This window comes from Cherax quadricarinatus, chromosome 79 (genome assembly GCF_038502225.1).
Source record: "Cherax quadricarinatus isolate ZL_2023a chromosome 79, ASM3850222v1, whole genome shotgun sequence".
Lineage (NCBI taxonomy): Eukaryota > Metazoa > Arthropoda > Malacostraca > Decapoda > Parastacidae > Cherax > Cherax quadricarinatus.
Genome location: NC_091370.1, coordinates 2833004 through 2848888, shown reverse-complemented (window position 1 = coordinate 2848888; position 15885 = coordinate 2833004). Strand labels below are relative to the sequence as shown.

At 46.0% G+C, this 15885-nt stretch overlaps 1 protein-coding gene across 1 annotated transcript in view; it reads left to right on the top strand.

The window, feature by feature from the left end:
• Positions 1 to 908: 908 nt before the first annotated feature.
• Positions 909 to 15885, top strand: part of LOC128700818 (glucose dehydrogenase [FAD, quinone]-like) — a 212991-nt gene continuing 198014 nt past the window's right edge. The window contains exon 1 of the mRNA XM_070101832.1: positions 909 to 1066. The gene's annotated coding sequence lies outside the window, so the exon portion shown is untranslated. The remainder of the gene's footprint in view (positions 1067 to 15885) is intronic.

Sequence of the window (15885 nt, the reverse complement as noted above, 5' to 3'; positions counted from 1 at the left end):
TGCAACAGCCTGTTTGCTCCTGGAGCTGCAACAGCCTGTTTGCTCCTGGAGCTGCAACAGCCTGTTTGCTCCTGGAGCTGCAACAGCCTGTTTGCTCTTAGAGCTAAAACAGCCTGTTTACTCCTGGAGCTACAACAGCCTGTTTGCTCTTGAAGCTGCAACAGCCTGTTTGCTCCTGGAGCTGCAACAGCCTGTTTGCTCCTGGAGCTGCAACAGCCTGTTTACTCCTGGAGCTGCAACAGCCTGTTTACTCTTGGAGCTGCAACAGCCTGTTTACTCTTGGAGCTGCAACAGCCTGTTTGCTCTTGGAGCTGCAACAGCCTGTTTGCTCTTGGAGCTGCTACAGCCTGTTTGCTCTTGGAGCTGAAACAGCCTGTTTGCTCTTGGAGCTGCAACAGCCTGTTTACTCCTGGAGCTGCAACAGCCTGTTTGCTCTTGGAGCTGCAACAGCCTGTTTACTCTTGGAGCTGAAACAGCCTGTTTGCTCTTGGAGCTGCTACAGCCTGTTTGCTCTTGGAGCTGAAACAGCCTGTTTACTCCTGGAGCTGCAACAGCCTGTTTACTCTTTTATTCTCTGCCAACAATTGCTTGAAACTAATATCTGAATTTCAACCAATTTTTTTCCAGAAAAAGTTGTCCCCCCAAAAAGAATCATTCGTTTCTGGTTCTCTCAACACGAACAGAAAAAGCAGAACAACACTCGATGATTCAGCAAAATTGTCCGCTTCTGTCTGCTGACCTGGTCTTCACCTCGCTTTGGAACTAACAATTAAAAAGAAAATAATTGGGAAAATAAAAAGGTCAGATGCCAGATGACATAAGAGTGGAGTAAGTTAGTGAAAGTAGTGGAGGTGGAGTTTTTGGTGGTGTTGTGAATGTTACGAGTTTGAAGCAGACATAGATTTGATTACCAGAGGGGCGGAGGTTACTTAAACTGACTCGGAAAGTGTACCAGAAAAGTTGTACTTGTCAGTTGACTCAGACGGTCGGTGTTGATCCTGAAGTGAGACGCTGTGAGTGAGGGGACTTAGTCTGTCTTGAAGACCATCACTCGGCTGCTGCTGCTGTCAGTAAATATGATTTCATAGGAGTATAGTTTCACCTTTGAAGTGAGTGTGCTGGATACGACAGTCTTTGAGGTGACTGTGTAGGATACGACAGTCTTTGAGGTGACTGTGTAGGATACGACAGTCTTTGAGGTGACTGTGTAGGATACGACAGTCTTTGAGGTGACTGTGTAGGATACGACAGTCTTTGAGGTGACTGTGTAGGATACGACAGTCTTTGAGGTGGCTGTGTAGGATACGACAGTCTTTGAGGTGACTGTGTAGGACACGACAGTCTTTGAGGTGACTGTGTAGGATACGACAGTCTTTGAGGTGACTGTGTAGGACACGACAGTCTTTGAGGTGACTGTGAAGGACACGACAGTCTTTGAGGTGACTGTGTAGGATACGGCAGTCTTTGAAGTGACTGTGTAGGACACGACAGTCTTTGAGGTGACTGTGAAGGACACGACAGTCTTTGAGGTGACTGTGTAGGATACGGCAGTCTTTGAAGTGACTGTGCATACGACAATCTTTGAGGTGACTGTGAATACGACGATCTTTCACATCTCGTTAAAGAAATTAAAATCCGCTAGTTCTCTGAATTTTTATGCTGCTAGATAGACCATAACAACGTTTTCCCTGTATCAAAAATATCATCTAAGTTCCTCTTCCCACACAGTAGAACTCTACTTATACTGCAGTGCAACACCCACACTGCAATGCTCTACCCACACTGCAGTGCAATACCCACACGGCAGAACTCTACTTACACTGCAGCGCAACACACACAATGCAGTACCCCACCCACACTGCAGCATTGAACCCACACTGCAGTGCCTCACCCACATCACAGTGCTCCACCCAAACCAGTGCCCCACCCACACTACATTACCCCACCCACGCCACAGTGCCCCACCCATACAGTAGTGCCTCACCCATACAGCAGTGCCTCACCCATACAGCAGGGCCACCCACACTGAAGTACCCCACTCGCACCACAGTGCCCTGCCCACACCACAGTGCCCCACCCATAGAGCAATGTCTCACCAATACAGCAGTGCCCCACCCACACTACAGTGTCCCACCCACACTGCAGTGCCCTAACCACACCACAGTGCCCCACCCATACAGCAGTGCCTCACTCATACAGCAGTGCCCCACCCACACTGACGTACCCCACTCACACCACAGTGCCCCACCCACACAACAGTGCCCCACCCATACAGCAGTGCCTCGCCAATACAGCAGTGCCCCACCCACACTGCAATGTTCCACCCACACTGCGGTGTCCTACCCACATGACAGTGCCTCATCCACACCACAGTGCCACACCCACACCACAGTTCCCCATCCATTCAGCAGTGCCCCACCCACACTACAGTGTCCCACCCACACTGCAGTGCTCCACCCACAATGCAGTACCCATCTACACTGCAGTGCCCTATCCAAACCGCAATGCCCCACCCACACAGTGTGACATACCGCAGTGCCCCACTCACACCGCAGTGCCCCACCCACACAGCAGTCTCCCACCCTCGCTGCAGTGCCCAACCCACACTACAGTGCCCCACCCACATTGCAGTGTCCTACCCACACTACAGTGTCCCACCCACACTTCAATATCCCACCCACACTGCACTGTCCCAGCCACACTACAGTATCCCCATACTACAGCGTCCCACCCACAGTACAGTGTCCCACCCACACTACAGTGCCCCACCCACACAGCAATCTCCCACCCTCGCTGCAGTGCCCAACCCACACTACAGTGTCCCACCTACACTGCAGTGTTCTACCCACACTACAGTGTCCCACCCACACTTCAATATCCCACCCACACTGCACTGTCCCAACCACACTACAGTGTCCCCATACTACAGCGTCCCACCCACAGTACAGTGTCCCACCCACACTACAGTGTCCCCCATACTAAAGTGCCCCACCTACACAGCAGTCTCCCACCCTCGCTGCAGTGCCCAACCCACACTACAGTGTCCCACCCACACTGCAGTGTCTACCCACACTACAGTGTCCCACCCACACTACATTGTCCCCATACTACAGCGTCCCACCCACAGTACAGTGTCCCACCCACACTACAGTGTCCCACCCACACTTCAATGTCCCACCCACACTGCAGTGTCCCACCCACATTACAGTGTCCCATTCACACTACAGTGTACCGCTTACACTACAGTGTCCCACCAACATTACAGTGTCCCACCCACTCAAGAGTGTTCCACCCACACTATAGTACCCCACCCACACTACAGTGTTCCACCCACTCAAGAGTGTTCCATCCACACTACAGTGCCCTATCCACACAGAAATGTTCCACCCATACGTCAGTGATACACCCACACCACAATCTCCCACCCACACCACAGTGTCCAACCCTTACTGTAATACCCTATCTACACCATAGTCGTCCTTTGTATTATAAGACCTCAGAATGATTGTATTACCCCTACTGAAGACCATAATCGGCACTATCACAGCACGACACTGACTCCTTCAAGACTCGTGTTATTAAGGCAGGTGTCGAGGACTCTGTTGGTAGCTTGTTCAGAGTCGTCTGGAGGTTTGCTGAATAGACAAGTACTATTATTTTAGTTATGGGGATGCACTAAACCCGTACTGGACATGCAAAGCCTGGGAAGTGGGAGTTAATTGTATTTGATCTTAGGAAAGGGAAGAGGAGAGTAAGTCTTACTTCTTGGACCTTCATCAACATTAAGGAACGGATATCCTCCCCGCCACTCAGCCCTGAAGGGAGAGGCAGAGTTGTAGTGATCACGTAATGTTCGTGTGGACGTGTACTGTTATTATCCAGAGGCAGAGTTGCAATGAGTAATGTTCGTGTGAACGTGTACTGTTATTATCCAGAGGCAGAGTTGTAGTGAGTAATGTTCGTGTGGACGTGTACTGTTATTATCCAGAGGCAGAGTTGTAGTGAGTAATGTTCGTGTGGACGTGTACTGTTATTATCCAGAGGCAGAGTTGCAGTGAGTAATGTTCGTGTGAACGTGTACTGTTATTATCCAGAGGCAGAGTTGTAGTGAGTAAAGTTCGTGTGGACGTGTACTGTTATTATCCAGAGGCAGAGTTGTAGTGAGTAATGTTCGTGTGGACGTGTACTGTTATTATCCAGTGTGTGTGTGTGTGTGTACTCACCTAATTGTACTCACCTAATTGTGATTGCAGGGGTCGAGACTCAGCTCCTGGCCCCGCCTCTTCACTGATCGCTACTAGGTCCTCTCTCTCTCTGCTTCCTGAGCTGTATCATACCTCTTCTTAAAACTATGTATGGTTCCTGCCTCCACTACTTCACTTGCTAGGCTATTCCACTTCCTGACAACTCTATGACTGAAGAAATACTTCCTAACGTCCCTGTGACTCGTCTGAGTCTTCAGCTTCCAGTTGTGACCCCTTATCCCTGTGTCCCCTCTCTGGAACATCCTATCTCTGTCCACCTTATCTATTCCCCGCAGTATCTTGTATGTCGTTATCATGTCTCCCCTGACCCTTCTGTCCTCCAGTGTCGTCAGTCCGATCTCCCTCAACCTTTCCTCGTACGACATTCCCCTGAGTTCTGGGACTAGCCTTGTTGCAAACCTTTGTGCTTTCTCTAACTTCTTGACGTGCTTGACCAGGTATGGGTTCCAGACTGGTGCTTCATAATCCAGTATGGGCCTAACATACACAGTGTACAGTGTCTTGAACGATTCCTTATTAAGGTATCGGAACGCTATTCTCAGGTTTGCCAGGCGCCCGTATGCTGCAGCAGTTATTTGGTTGATGTGTACCTCCGGTGATGTGCTCGGTGTTATGGTTACCCCAAGGTCTTTCTCCATGAGTGAGGTCTGTAGTCTTTGTCCACCTAGCCTATACTCTGTCTGCGGTCTTCTTTACCCCTCCCCAATCTTCATGACTTTGCATTTGGCTGGATTGAATTCGAGAAGCCAGTTACTGGACCACATGTCCAGCCTGTCCAGGTCTCTTTGCAGTCCTGCCTCATCCTCATCCGATTTAATTCTTCTCATCAACTTCACATCATCTGCGAACAGGGACACTTCAGAGTCTATTCCTTCCATCATGTCGTTCACATATATCAAAAATAGGACTGGTCCTAGAACTGACCCCTGTGGGACCCCGCTCGTCACAGGTGCCTACTTTGATACCTCTTCACGTACTATGACTCGTTGCTGCCTCCCTGTCAGGTATTCCCTGATCCATTGCAGTGCCCTCCCTGTTACATGCACGTGATCCTCCAGCTTCTGCACTAATCTCTTGTGGGGAACTGTGTCAAAGGCCTTCCTGCAGTCTAGGAAAACGCAATCAACCCATCCCTCTCTCTCGTGTCTTACTTCTGTTACCTTGTCATAAAACTCCAGGAGGTTTGTGATACAAGATTTGCCTTCCATGAACCCATGCTGGTTTTCATTTATAATCTTGTTCCTTTCCAGGTGTTCGACCACTCTCCTCCTGATAATCTTCTCCATGACTTTGCACACAATACATGTCAGAGACACAGGTCTGTAGTTTAGCGCCTCGTTTCTGTTTCCTTTCTTAAATATGGGGACTACATTACCTGTCTTCCATTTCTCAGGTAGTTGCCCAGTTTCAAGGGATGTGTTGAAGATTGTGGTTAGAGGCACGCACAGCATCTCTGCTCCTTCTCTAAGGACCCATGGGGAGATGTTGTCCGGTCCTGTCGCCTTTGAGGTGTCAAGGTCACTTAGGAGCTTCTTCACCTCCTCCTCAGTTGTTCGTATGTCATCCAACACTTGTTGGTATATTCCCTCTTGATGCTCCCTTCTGTGCTGTCTTCCCACAGCCTCTACTGTCTCTACTGTAAAAACTTCCTTAAATCTCCTGTTCAACTCCTCACATACCTCCTGATCATTTCTTGTGAGTTCTCCACCTTCTGTCCTTAATCTGATCACCTGGTCTTTGACTGTTGTCTTCCTCCTGATGTGGCTATACAACAGTTTCGGGTCAGTCTTGATTCTCGATGCTATGTCATTTTCATACTGTCGCTGGGCCTCGCTCCTTACCTGTGCATATTCATTCCTGGCTCTGCGACTGATCTCCCTATTTTCCTGTGTTCTCTGCCTTCTGTACTTTTTACATTCTCTATTGCACTTTGTTTTTGCCTCTTTACACCGTCGTGTAAACCAGGGGCTCGTTCTGGTCTTCCCGTTGTTACTGTTGCCCTTGGGAATAAACTTTTCCACTGCCTCCTTGCATTTTGTTGTTACATATTCCATCATTTTATTTACTGGCTTTCCTGCCTGTTCTCTGTCCCACTGGACCTCCCGCAGGAAGTTCTTCAACCCTATGTAGTCCCCTCTTTTATAGTCAGGCTTTTCCCATTCAACTCCTGTTATTCTCTCCATTTGCAGCTCTACTATGTATTCAAAGCACAGAACCACGTGGTCGCTAGCTCCTAGGGGACTCTCATACTTGATGTCCTCAATGTCTGAGCTGCCCAGGGTGAACACAAGGTCCAATCTTGCTGGTTCATCCTCCCCTCTCACTCTGGTAGTGTCCTTAACATGTTGGTGCATGAGGTTTTCCAGCACCACGTCCAACATCCTGGCTCTCCATGTTTCGGGACCCCCATGTGGCTCCAGGATCTCCCAGTCATTCTCCCTGTGGTTGAAATCCCCCATAACCAGCAACTTTGCTCTGCTGGAGTGTGCTCTTCTTGCCACCTCAGCAAGTGTGTCCACCATTGCTCTGTTGCTCTCTTCATATTCCTCTCTTGGCCTGCAGTTCTGTGGTGGATTATACATCACTGCAATGACCACTTTGTGTTCCCCAGACTGAAGTGTACCTACTATGTAGTCTCTTTCTCCCGTCTCATCTATGCCTTCCATTTTCTCGAATTTCCATCTGTTTTTTATGAGCAGAGCAACCCCACCTTCCCCCCTGCCCCTTCTATCTTTCCTCATGATCTGGTATCCTCGTGGGAAGATTGCATCTGTTATTGTCTCCGTGAGTTTTGTTTCTGTAACTGCTATGATGTTTGGGGACTTCTCATTGATTCTTTCTTGCCATTCCTCATGTTTATTCGTTAATCCATCTGCATTTGTGTACCAAACCTTCAACTTCTGTTCTAATACTGTAACTGTGGTGCGGGGGGTGGGAACAGAGGGATCGGTGTGTGATGGTTGGTTTGGATTGTTCAGTTGCCTTGGGGGTGTCGTGGCTGGAGTCCTTCTGCAGGTGTTTCTGGGGGGTGTGCTTGTCCTTCCATTTGATCCTGGGTTATTCTGCTCTCCTTTTTCATTTCCTCCCATTTCTCCTTTCGTTTTTGAACTCTCTCTTTCATCGTCTTCCTTTCGTCCTGTGTTCTGTCTCGATCGAGGTACACACTCCGGAACTCCTGCTTGCCTCTCAGCCGTGCTTTCTCCTGCAGGATCATGGTTCGGGTTGATTCTGCCTTGAAAATTACTTTGAGAGGCCGATTCCTTTTCTTTGTGAACCACCCGATTCTCCGAAAATTTGCCACCTGGGTCATGTCCCCCTCGCCTATCACCTTCATGATATCTTCAATCGCTTTTTTCTCCTCCTGCTTTCTTTGATCATAAGTTTCCCCTTTAGCTTCGTCTAGCCCATAGACAAACACGGATCTCTCCCTTTCCACCTCCCACTGTGACTCCCATTGCATCCTCTGATGTGTTTTAGTTCCTTCCCGTGGAGTGCTCCTTCCTTCAGTCCCTTCCCTAGTTATGGCCCCTATGCTTCTTGGTTTGTCATTCCTGCTCACCTGTTCCTGGCCCCACAGGTATCTGGTAAGGTCCCTGCACATATCCTAGTTCCTTCAATGTCTTCCAACTTCTCATTCTGTCCTAGTGTGCTCCCTGTCTTTGTTTTGGCCCCATGTGAGTTTGACAGGACGTGTTTGTGTCAAGTGTGTGTGTCTTTGTGTGTGTGTGTGACCAGATATTAACAGAAATGAACATGTATATGACCAGATATAAACAAGTAAATGCTAGTTAATTACCGCTGTTACTCACTCAGCTATCAAAGCTTTGCGCTCCTCCTGGACCCATTATGTACCTCTACCATCTATTGACTACCACCTACAGGATGGGTATGATGGACATAATACTGACTATCACCCACAGGATGGGTATGGTGTGTATAATATTGACTATCACCCACAGGATGGGTATGGTGGGCATAATATTGACTACCACCCACAGGATGGGTATGGTGGGCATAATATTGACTACCACCCACAGGATGGGTATGGTGGGCATAATATTGACTACCACCCACAGGATGGGTATGGTGGGCATAATATTGACTACCACCCACAGGATGGGTATGGTGTGCATAATATTGACTACCACCCACAGGATGGGTATGGTGGGCATAATATTGACTACCACCCACAGGATAGGTATGGTATGCATAATATTGACTACCACCCACAGGATGGGTATGGTGTGTATAACATTGACTACCACCCACAGGATGGGTATGGTGTGCATAATATTGACTACCACCCACAGGATGGGTATGGTGTGCATAATATTGACTACCACCCACAGGATGGGTATGGTGGGCATAATATTGACTAGCACCCACAGGATGGGTATGGTGGGCATAATATTGACTACCACCCACGGGATGGGTATGGTGTGCATAATATTGACTACCACCCACAGGATGGGTATGGTATGCATAATATTGACTACCACCCACAGGATGGGTATGGTGTGCATAATATTGACTACCACCCACAGGATGGGTATGGTGTGCATAATATTGGCTACCACCCACAGGATGGGTATGGTGTGCATAATATTGACTACCACCCACAGGATGGGTATGGTGGGCATAATATTGACTACCACCCACAGCATGGGTATGGTATGCATAATATTGACTACCACCCACAGGATGGGTATGGTGTGCATGATATTGACTACCACCCACAGGATGGGTATGGTATGCATAATATTGACTACCACCCACAGGATGGGTATGGTGTGCATAATATTGACTACCACCCACAGCATGGGTATGGTATGCATAATATTGACTACCACCCACAGAATGGGTATGGTGTGCATAATATTGACTACCACCCACAGGATGGGTATGGTATGCATAATGTTGACTACCACTCACAGCATGGGTATGGTGTGCATAATATTGACTACCACTCACAGGATGGGTATGGTATGCATAATATTGACTACCGCCCACAGGATGGGTATGGTGTGAATAATATTGACTACCATTCACAGGATGGGTATGGTATGCATAATATTGACTACCACTCACAGGATGGGTATGGTATGCATAATATTAACTACCACCCACAGGATGGGTATGGTGTGCATAATATTGATTACCACCCACAGGATGGGTATGGTATGCTTAATATTGACTGCTACCCACAGGATGGGTATGGTATGCCTAATATTGACTTTCACCCACAGGATGGGTATGGTATGAATAATATTGACTACCTCCCACAGGATGAGTATGGTGTGCATAATATTGATTACCGCCCACAGGATGGGTATGGTGTGCATAATATTGACTACCACCCACAGGATGGGTATGGTGTGCTTAATATTGACTGCTACCCACAGGATGGGTATGGTATGCTTAATATTGACTGCTACCCACAGGATGGGTATGGTGTGCATAATATTGACTACCACCCACAGGATGGGTATGATGTGCATAATATTGACTACCACCCACAGGATGGGTATGGTGTGCATAATATCGACTACCACCCACAGGATGGGTATGGTGTGCATAATATTGACTACCACCCACAGGATGGGTATGGTGTGCATAATATTGACTACCACCCACAGGATGGGTATGATGTGCATAATATTGACTACCACCCACAGGATGGGTATGGTGTGCATAATATTGACTACCACCCACAGGATGGGTATGATGTGCATAATATTGACTACCACCCACAGGATGGGTATGGTGTGCATAATATTGACTACCACCCACAGGATGGGTATGATGTGCATAATATTGACTACCACCCACAGGATGGGTATGGTGTGCATAATATTGACTACCACCCACAGGATGGGTATGATGTGCATAATATTGACTACCACCCACAGGATGGGTATGGTGTGCATAATATTGACTACCACCCACAGGATGGGTATGGTGTGCATAATATTGACTACCACCCACAGGATGGGTATGGTATGCATAATATTGACTTCCGCTCACAGGATGGGTATGGTGGGCATAATATTGACTACCATCCACAGGATGGGTATGGTGTGCATAATATTGACTACCATCCACAGGATGGGTATGGTATGTATAATATTGACTTCCGCTCACAGGATGGGTATGGTGGGCATAATATTGACTACCACCCACAGGATGGGTATGGTATGTATAATATTGACTACCACCCACAGGATGGGTATTGTGTGCATAATATTGACTACCACCCACAGGATGGGTATGGTATGCATAATATTGACTTCCGCTCACAGGATGGGTATGGTGGGCATAATATTGACTACCACCCACAGGATGGGTATGGTTTGTATAATATTGACTACCACCCACAGGATGGGTATTGTGTGCATAATATTGACTACCACCCACAGGATGGGTATGGTATGCATAATATTGACTACCATCCACAGGATGGGTATGGTGGGCATAATATTGACTACCACCCACAGGATGGGTATGGTGTGCATAATATTGACTACCACCCACAAGATGGGTAAGGTGGGCATAATATTGACTACCACCCACAGGATGGGTATGGTGGGCATAATATTGACTACCACCCACAGGATGGGTATGGTGGGCATAATATTGATTACCACCTACAGGATGGGTATGGTGGGCATAATATTGACTACCACCCACAGGATGGGTATGGTGTGCATAATTTTGACTACCACCCACAGGATGGGTATGGTGGGCATAATATTGACTACCACCCACAGGATGGGTATGGTGTGCATAATATTGACTACCACCCACAGGATGGGTATGGTGTGCATAATATTGACTACCACCCACAGGATGGGTATGGTGGGCATAATATTGATGTTAAACTAACTGGGTTTAGGGTTTGGGTCCAAATCTTATTTAAACTAAACAAGTTTTAGTGGTAATAAAATTTATGTTGTGCATACTGTGAGATATTATAATAAGTTGTAATATGTTATTATTTAAATATTTTGACATATTAGATTTATATTAACTTAAAATGTTAACTCCAAAATTATATAAAGTTTGTCAAGAAACATCACAAGTGTTTCCTGAGGCGGGTCTTAGTCATATGATGACCCACAGCTGGAGCTTTTGGTCATCTGACCGAGGCCTTCCGCTGTATACATAATTCTAAAATGATAGTACATTTTAAAGTGTATGTTAGTAACAACCAGCTGCCCAGAGAGCATTATCTTTTTTAGTCTGAGTGAAAGTGGCCGTGTTTTTTTTTTTTTGTTTTTTTTTTTTTGTGAAGATTGCGTGTCTGGTTTATTCTGAGGTAGTTGTAGCTCTTATTATTACTGTAATGTTGGAGGCGTGGTCACCTAGGATGACTGGGAGACTCCCTCGCACTTGTGTCTGTGCTGTATGTATGTGTGTCTGTGTGTGCTAACCTATTTGTGGTTGCAGGGGTCGATTCACAACTCCTGGTTCCGCCTCTTCGTTGGTCGCTACTACGTCAACTCTCTGCGCCATGAGTTTTGTCGTATCTCTTCTTAAAGTTATGTATGGATTCTGCCTCCACTACATCACTCTCCATATTGTTCGGCTTCATGACACCTCTATGACTGAAGAAATACTTCATAACATCCCTGTGACTCATCTGAGTCTTCAACTTCCAGTTGTGACTCCTTGTCGTTCTGTCCCATCTCTGAAATATTGTCTCTGTCCACCTTGACAATTCCTCTCGGTATTTTATATGTCGTTATCATGTACCCTTCATCCCTCCTGTCCTCTAGTGTCGTCAACCTGACGACACTGGAGGACAGGGGAGCTAAGGGGCATGTCCTCATAAGACGTACCCCTTAGCTTTGGGACTAGTCTTGTTGCAAACCTTTGCACTTTCTATAATTTCTTGACGTGCTTCACCAGGTGTGGGTTCCATACTTGTACTGCGAACTCCAATGTGGCTCTGACGTGTATGGTGTACAGAATCTTGAATGATTCCTTACTCAGGTGTCGAAACGCTATTCTTAGGTTTGCTACACCAGTTATTTAGTTGATGGGCTCCTCCGGAAATATGCTCGGTATGATGCTCACCCCAAGATCCATTTCCTTGAGTGAGGTTTGTAGCTTTCTGGTCTGTATTGTGTGTGCGGTCTTCTATGACCTTTCGCAATCTCCATGACTTTGCACTTGGTGGGGATTTTAGACTAGGCTTGCAGCCTGTTCAGATCCCTTTTTTTATCCCATTTGATTCTCATAAAAACATAAGAAAGGAGGAACACTGCAGCAGGCCTGTTGGCCCATACTAGGCAGGTCCTTCATAATCCATCCCACTAACAGAATATTTGCCCAACTCAATTTTCAATTCTACCCACGGAACTAGCTTTGATTTTTTTTATTTATTTATTTATTTATTTTTATTTATTTATTATAAATTTGAGCACACATACAGAGGTACAAAAAAAATACAGATAATTCTATTAACCCATGTGCAAGTCCCACTCAAATCCAACCCCTCTCACTCATGTATTTATCCAACCTAAAGTTGAAACTACCCAAAGTCCCAGCCTCGATAACCCAACTAGGTAGACTGTTCCACTCATCAACTACCCTATTTCCAAACCAATACTTTCCTATGTCCTTTCTAAATCTTAACTTGTCTAATTTGAATCCATTATTTCGGATTCTCTCTTGGAGAGACATCCTCAAGACCTTATTAATATCCCCTTTATTAATACCTATCTTCCACTTATACACTTCGATCATGTCTCCCCTCATTCTTCGTCTTACAAATGACTTCAATCTCTCTTCATACGGAAGATTTCTAATGCAATGAATTAATTTTGTCATTCGTCGCTCAATGTTTTCTAAGGAATTTATATCCATTCTGTAAAATAGAGACCAGAACTGAGCTGCATAATCTAGGTGAGGCCTTACTAATGGCGTATAAAGCTGAAGTATGACCACTGGACTTCTGTTGCTTACACTTCTTGATATAAACCCCAGCAATCTATTTACCCTACTATGGACGCTTAGGCACTGCTGTCTTTGTTTACGGTTGCTACTTACCATAACCCCCAATCCTTCTCGCATTCTATATGGCTAAGTTCAACATTATTAAGCTGGTAGGTGCTAGAGTTATGGACATTTCCGACCTTTAGAGCTTTACATTTATATGCATTAGCTTCACATCGTCTGCAAAGAGGGACACCTCTGAATCTATCCCTTTCGTCATGTCATTCTCATATACCAGAAACAGCACCGGTCCTAAAACTGACCCTTGTGTAACCCCCTTCGTCACAGATGCTCATTTTGACACCTCATCACGTGCCATCACTCGCTGTTTCCTTCCTGTCAGGTATTCTCTGATTCCTTGCAGTGCCTTTCCAATTATTCCTGCCCTCTCCTCCAGCTTTTGCACAAATGTCTTGTGCCAAACCGCGTAGAAAGCCTTCTACCAGTCCAAGAAAGAGCATTCTACATACCCCTCTTTCTTTTGTCTTACTTCTGTCACCTTCTAAAACTGAAGTGGGTTTGTGACACAAGTTTTCCTTTCCCCGAAACCGTGCTGATTATCGTGAATAAGATCATTCCTTTCTAGGTGCTTCACCATTCTTCTTCTGATAAGCTTCTCCGTGACTTTGCATACTACATATGTCAGTGACACTGGTCTGTAGTTTAATGCTGCTTGTCTGTATCCTTTCTTAAACTGGGACTTTACATGCTGTCTTCCACACCTCCGGTAGTTGCCCTGTTTCGATAGATGTGTTGAAGATTGTTGTTAGTGGCACACACTGTTTCTGCTTCCTCTCTCAGGACCCATGGAGAGATGTTGTCTGGTCTCACCACTTTTTATGTATTTACTTAACTTAGCAGCTTCTTCACTTCCTCTGTTGTATGTAGTGTGTCCAGCATTTGTTGGTATGGTATAAACCTTGGTAATAAATACCAACAAGTTGGTTTAGAAAGACTCGTAAGCAAACACTATGACATATTTATTAGAAAACGTTTCGGTCCTGGGACCTTTATCACTTTTAATATACAGAGGTAGAAATGTCTTTCTACCTCTATATTCTAGAAGTGATCAAGGTCCCAGGACAGAAACGATTTCTAATGTATATGTCATAGTGTTTGCATACGAGTCTTTCTAAACCAATTTGTTGGTGTACCTTACCATTCTCGTTTGCTGGAGTCCTTTCTATCTCCACTGTTGTCATTTCTTGTGACCTCCCCTCCTTCCTTCCTCAGCTTGATTACCTAATTCTTGACTGTTGTTTCCTCTCCTAATGTGGCTGTACAACAGCTTTGGGTCAGATTTGGCTTTGAATGCTGTCATTCTCGTTTAACCACTGGACATCCCACTTTATCCATGCATGTTCGTTTCTGGCTCTTCGACTAACCTCCTGATTTTCCTTGGTCCTTTGTCTTCTATATTTTTTCCATTCTCCAGTGCACTTAATTTTGGCTTCTTTACACTTTTGGGTGAGCCATGAGCTATTTCTTGCTTTCCCATTGTTTTTGTTGCCCTTATGAATTAATCTCTCCTCCACCTCCTTGCATTTTGTGGTCATGAATTCTATCATTTCATTTACTGTTTTTCCAGCAAGTTCTCCTTCCCACTCTACCTCATGCCTGTGTAGTCCCGGCTTTTATAATTTGGCTTCTCCCGTCCTACTCGTGTTGCTTCGCTCATTACTTTTAGCTTATAATGTATTAAAAGCTCAGAACCACAGGATCACTAGCTCCAAAGGGCCTTTCATATGTGGTGTTCCCAATGTTTGGACTGCTCAAGGTGAATATAAGATCCAGCCTTGCTGGTTCATCCTCTCCTCTCTCTCTCTCTCTCTCTCTCTCTCTCTCTCTCTCTCTCTCTCTCTCTCTCTCTCTCTCTCTCTCTCTCACTCACTCTCTCTCTCTCTCTCTCTCTCTCTCTCTCTCTCTCTCTCTCTCTCTCTCTCTCTCTCTCTCTCTCTCTCTCTCTCTCTCTGGTAGTATCCCTAAAATGCTGATGCATGAGGTTTTCATATATCACCTCCATCATCTTAGCGATCCACATTTCTGGTTCCCCATGTGGCTCCAGGTTTTACTAGTAAATCTCCTTGTGATTGAAATCACTCGCAACAAGTACCTTTGCACAGCCCATGTGGGCTCTTCTAGCAACCTCAGCTAGTGTATCAACCATTGCTCTGTTGCTCTCATTGTACTCTTGTCTTGGCCTTCTGGTATTCGGTGGTGGGGTGTACTTAACCGCAATCACTATCTTGGGACCCCCAGTCTGAAGTGTTCCTACTATGTAGTCCCTTGCTTTCCTTCTGTCCACTTCTTCCAACTCCTCAAAACTCTGCTGTTTTTTGATGAGCAGTGCAACTCCTCTTTCCCCTCTGGTCCTTTCCTCAGGATCTGATGTCTGGTTGGAAGGATTGTGCCTGTTATTATTCCCATGAGCTTGGTTTCCATGAGTGCTATGTTGTGTGGGGAAGCCTCTGCGATCCTTTTTGCCACTCTTCACACTTATTCGTTATTCTCTCTTTGTTAGTGTACTATACTTTCAGCTTCTTTTGTAAAATTGTATTCAGGGGGTTTGTGCTTCCTGGGGGGAGTGAGAGATCTAGCAGAATACTATGGGAGGCTGCTGTGT